Source organism: Crocuta crocuta, unplaced genomic scaffold (assembly GCF_008692635.1).
Source record: "Crocuta crocuta isolate KB4526 unplaced genomic scaffold, BGI_CrCroc_1.0 scaffold143, whole genome shotgun sequence".
Taxonomy (NCBI): domain Eukaryota; kingdom Metazoa; phylum Chordata; class Mammalia; order Carnivora; family Hyaenidae; genus Crocuta; species Crocuta crocuta.
Window position 1 is genome coordinate 3,082,380 of NW_027529175.1, and position 5,909 is coordinate 3,088,288.

Here is a 5,909-nt window from a genome sequence, read left to right on the forward strand (position 1 = left end):
CTCAACCCACTGAGCCACTCGGGTGCCCCTGGAAAATACCTTCTTGGTAGCTTTCTGTCATCGCAGCTTCCCGGGTACCCACCCTGTTTGGGGTCACTTGCTCTGCTTAATGAAGCTCTTACGGAAACATTGTTTGCAGGTAAAAAAAAAAACTTGTTGAAACCGACCCAGGATGGTGCATTCATTCAGAGATTAATGCAGAGAAGCACTGTGCCAGGCTCTGTCCTGAGCACAAAGACAACCAAGGTTTTTATTTGTTGTTATCATTTTTTAACTTTCATTCTGAGATTAATTTTATTACAACAGAAATCAACGAGGGGCGCCTGGGTGGCTCAGTCAGTTAAACGTCCGACTTTGGCTCAGGTCATGATCTCATGGGCCGTGGGTTCAAGCCCCGCGTCGGGCTCTGTGCTGACAGCTCAGAGCCTGGAGCTGCTTCAGATTCTGTGTCTCCCTCCCTCTCTGCCCCTCCCCTACTTGTACTCTGTTTCTCTCTTTCAAAAATAAAAATAAGCATTAAAAAGAAATCAACGAATGGTAAACAAGATGAAACTATATAATAGTTTAAATGTTTGAAGCTAACAATCCTGGCTCTTTTATATTTCTTCTTAATTCTGCTCAAAACCTGAACAGTTGCTTTTTTAGCACCTCAGTGCTCTTGTATTTGATCATAGGCAGCTAAGAGAAGGCAGCTGGAATTTTCAACATTCTGCCCAGACATCACTTTAACAAGATCTACACATTCCTTAGATACCTTTCCTCCCCCCGCCCCATGTTAATTTATTTTTGAGAGAGAGAGAGCATGAGCAGGGGAGGAACAGAGAGAGAAGGAGACACAGAATCCAAAGCGGCTCCTGATGCAGGGATTGAACTCATGAACCTTGAGATCATGACCTGAGCCAAAGCTGGACTCTAAACCAACCGAGCCACCCAGGCGCCCCCTCCCCCCACCTTAGACACCTTTCCTATGTTCTACATCACCGCTTAGCTGGGCTAAGTGCTGTGGTAGAAAGGCTAAAATTAAAGCTGATATTGAATACTGCATTGACTTCTGGTAAATCAGAAGGCCCTCACAGGGCCGAACGGCAAGTCCCCCCAACCTCAGCTCTGCTCCTGTGGGTGGATGGGGTCCCCCAACTAAGCAAGCCGCCTTCTCACCGGGGCCAGGTACCACTCCCACTTACTCCTGAGAGTAAGCGAGTTTCGGTTCCCTGCCGACACCGGAGAGTTACACAAACCGGCCCATCCCATCCTCCCGTGGGAACGCGGGGCCCTCCACCCTCCTGATACTACACAGCTTGCCTCCCACCGCCCCTGGTTGCTCCCGCCGTGCCCCGGGTCCAGCCCCAAGCGGCCCTGCCCGGCCTGCGGTGACTCAGACGCTGCTGTCCGCTCCATCTGCTTGGTGTTGGGTGTCTCGTTTTCAGCCATTCCGTAATCTCCGTCTCACCAACGAGTCGGCCAGGCCGAGATCAAAACAGGGTCTGCTTTTTGCCAACGTGGGTTACATAACCGGGGTCCCCTTTTCCTCAGCAGCCACTGGCAACCTCCTCACTGTGCTCCCACAAGGCCCTTGCTACCGTCTGGTCCCCAAACCAACAGCACACGTTTCAAGTGTTTGTTTCGGGGGGGCGCCTGGGGGGCTCAGTGAGTTAAGCGTCCGACTTCAGCTCAGGTCATGATCTCACGATTGGTGGGTTCGAGCCCTGCGTCCGGCTCTGTGCTGACAGCGCGGAGCCTGGAGCCTGCTTCGGATTCTGTGTCTGCCTCTCTCTCGGCCCCTCCCCTGCTCATGCGCACGCTTGCTCTCTCTCTCAAAAATAAACGTTTTTAAAAAATGTTTGTTTCCACAGCATCCTACTTCTACGTGCAGGTTGTTGGCTGGTCATCCATCGCTGCATAACGCACGCCCCCTCAAATGCCGTAGCTTGGAGCAAAGATCATTTATATGTTTGCAATTCCGTGGGGTCAGCACGATCACGTCTCAGCTCGACTGGGCGTCAGCGGGGATAGTTGACCGTGTGGCAGATCCACCCCCTGACGGCGGGCTCACACCGCTGGGAGCCTCGTTCTTGCTGTGGGCCCATCCCTACAGCTGCTCGGGCTTCCAAGCCACGTGGCGTTCGGGTGCCCCGGGGCAGGGAGTGGTGGCTGCCTGTTCTCTTAAAGGTCAGGCCCGGAATGGCACGTAGTCACTCACTGTCCTTGGCGCAGCCCAGACCCAAGGGCTTACCAGTAAGCTCCCATTGATGGGACGTGTGACATGTGTGCCCTGAGTGGGGAGAGGTTTTTGGAGCCATCCTTGGGGACCAGCCACCACACCCATGAGTTAAAAATTTTTTTAACATTTTATTTTATTTTATTTTTGAGAGAGAGAGAGGCAGATTGCAAAGAGGCAGAGAGAGAGGGAGACACACAATCTGAAGCAGGCTCCAGGCTCTAAGCTGTCAGCACAGCTTGAAGAGGTTTGAACCTATTAACGAGAGATCGTGACCTGAACTGAAGTCGGACACTTAACCGACTGAGCCACCCAAGCGCCCCGCACACCCATGATTTTATAGATAAGCATGGTGGGACTGATCAGTGGGACTGGAGGCTGAAGGGGAGCGTTTCCCGAGCTTTTCCTATGTGCCCAGTACTGTGCGGGGCGCTCCTGCGTGCGATCTCACAACAATCATACGAGGCAGGAACAATTATTAGCCCCATTTTACAGATGAGAAGGTGGAGTCACAAGCAGGTAAGTGACTGGCCCAGAGCCTATGGTTTACAGGGAGAAGGCCCAGAGTCACACTTGAGGAGTCAAACCAGAGCCAAACTCCAGAACGCATCCTTGGAGCCAGCAGCAGAGTCCAAAACAACACTACATTTTTATCTTGGGACACGGTTTTGGCATTAACAACAAAGTGGGACCGTGCCCAAGATGCTAGCAAGTTCCAAAGAAAACAAACTTTGACATTCGTCATGCTTTAGCGTGGTGGATTCTGGAAAGCTGTGCCATAAAACGGTCTGTATTTTCCCACAGGAACCCTCGGTGGCAGAAATGGCCAGTTTCTCCCAAATAACTATTTCTCTGTCTGCTATATAACAATAGACTTTTTAGTTGGGCACCTGGCACCCCACCTAACAACTGTTTTTCCCACTCCGCTTGCAAGTAAGGGAGTAAGGTCTAGCCAGTGGGGTAGAGCAGAAGTGATGGGAACCAGCTCTGGGTTGAATCTGCTGGCTGAGTGTGAGTGCAATGGCAGGAGCCAGAGCAGCCGCTTTGGGCCATGAGATGAAAGCTGCATATGGAGGCACAGAGCCGGGTGGCAGGAGGCTGGGTGTTTGAATGACTTTGAGGAGCAGCTAAATCCTTGAGCCCTGACTGCCACCTTTGTCTTCTTACTTTTAGAAATAAAATTCTACCTTCTTTAAGCCATTGTCAATTTCAGTGTTTGTTTCTACATTTGGAATTGTATCAAAACGTACAGACTATCTTCAAATGGAAGGGCAAGTGTTTGTCCAGGGATGTTGCCGCCGGGCCTGTGGGTCTGTGATCCCTCACAGTCCCGGAATCCTGTGGCTTTGTGATGGGAAAGGGTTGGCTTAGATCGAGGACTTCCAGTAGTTTCTACGCTCTGGACTAGATGCTGATCTCTCTCTTCCTTTCTTCACATGAACTATTTTCCTGAAACCTTACTTTGGCCTTTGCAATCAAATGGGGGCGGGGCGGGGGGGGGTCGGACTANCTGTTTGAGATAAATTTTCCTTTCAGGCTCTTTGGGAAGTTGGGACAATTTATGATCATTTTGCAACGGCCTGAAATCTACTTTGTTTTTGTTTTTTAATTTCTTTCATGTTTATTAGTTTTTGAGAGAGACAGAGACAGAGACAGAGCATGAGTAAGAAGGAAGGGACAGAAAGAGAGAGAGAGAGAGGCACAGAATCCAAAGCAGGCTCCAGGCTCTGAGCTGTCGGCACAGAGCCTGACACGGGGCTCGAACCCACGAACCGTGAGATCATGACCTGAGCCGAAGTCAGATGCTCAACCAACTGAGCCACGCAGGTGCCCCTTGAAATTTACTTTGTTAAATGCTGTGTGTGTGTGTGTGTGTGTGTGTGTGTGTTTGCTCTATGAAAACATCATGGAGTCATTTGGGACTTTTATTTTCTCTTTTACTCTGATTTTTTTTTTTTTAAAGTTTTGTTTCCCTATCACAGCTGGGCTATGGAGGCTTGTGGTGAAGAGATATTCAGTTGCTTTGGCCTCTGTGGGCATGTGGGGACTTTTCTGGGACAGGGAGCAGGGAGAGGAGGCGTGCAGGGGTTGGGGGAGACGAAAGCAGAATTGAGCAGGGGAGGGGCTGCCGGGGGATAGGGCCGAGCCGCAGTCACAGCAAGGCTCAGGCACGCACGCGGACGAAGGAGAGAGTATCAGGGCAGCACTGGTGACGACAGCGGTCTGATCAGGAAGCCGGGTGGCTGGTTCCAGGGCCACAGCCTCCCATGCCCTGCGCCCCTCTTAGAAAGGGGTGCTCCTGTCCCAGGGGACGTGCCTGGTATGTCTAGCCAGAGGCGTCAGGAGTCAGACTGGCCGAGCATGGGAGACGTAGCAATTGGTGAAAGGCCAACCTCAAAATGACATTGGCCACAAATGGGTCATCCTAGCTTAGAAGATGCTTCGAGATCTTACAAAGTGGAGTCAGTATTGCCCCTTCTTCATTTTTTTAAATTTTTTAAAATTTTTAATTTTAAAAAAATTTATTTCTAGGAGAGAGAGAGACAGACAGCATGAGCAGAGGAGGGACAGAGAGAGAGGGAGATACAGAATCTGAAACAGGCTCCAGGCTCCGAGCTGGCAGTCAGCACAGAGCCCAACACGGGGCTCGAACCCACGAACCAACTGCGAGATCATGACCCAAGCGAAAGTTGGATGCTTAACCGACTAAGTCACCCAGGCGTCCCTTGCCCCTTCTTCAAAGGGTGAGTGTGAGGGTAAGTGAGTTAACACATGAAACCACTGGCTGAGAGCTAGGGCTCAAAAACTGTCAGTGGCCGCTGCCACCACCATCATCACTGCTGTGGCCGTCATCATCATTTCCCCTTTTAAATAGATATTCGCTGGAGTCAGCTGTGGCCTTTCATGACCGAGAAAGGCTTTGTCATAAGCAAGTTTCATGTTGCTATTAAAGCAGTGGGTGGCTAAAGGCAAATAAGAAAGCAACTTCAGTTTCTCTGAGATTTGAGGAATTTTAGTTTGGGGTTTTTGTCTCTTAAGCACAGTCAGCACTGACACATATCTGTTGGATGGGTTTCAAGTTCAAGGCTTTGCCCTGGTGCTTGCTGATCTCATTGCATACTTCCCATCTCCTATTGATTTTCAAAAAATGTTTATTTATTTATTTTGAGGGGAGAAGGGATGGGGGGCGGGCGGGGAGAGCGAATCTCAAGCAGGCTCTGCACGGTTAGAGGGGAGCCCGACTCAGGGCTCAAACTGATGAATCCGGAGATGGTGACCTGAGCCAAAGTGGGATGCTTGACAGACTGAGCCACCCAGGCGCCCCCGTTGAGCATCTTTTCATGTGCTTATTGGCCATTTGCATACGTTCTTTGGAGAAATGCCTTCAAATCCATTGCCCATTTTTTAATTGGGTTGTCTTTTATTTTTGAGTTGTAACAGTTCTTTATATATTCCAGATATGCAAATATTTTTTCCCCTTCTGTGGGTCATCTTTTCGCTTTCCCACTGGGTGTCCTTTGAAACATCAACATTCTAGAGGCGCCTCACTGGCTGCGACTCTTGATCTCGGGGTTGTGAGTTGGAGCTCCACCTTGGGTGTAGAGATTACTTAAAATCTTTAAAAGGAGGGGGTGCCTGGGTGGCTCAGTTGTTTGAGTGTCAGACTCTTGATTTCAGCTCAGGTCCTGAT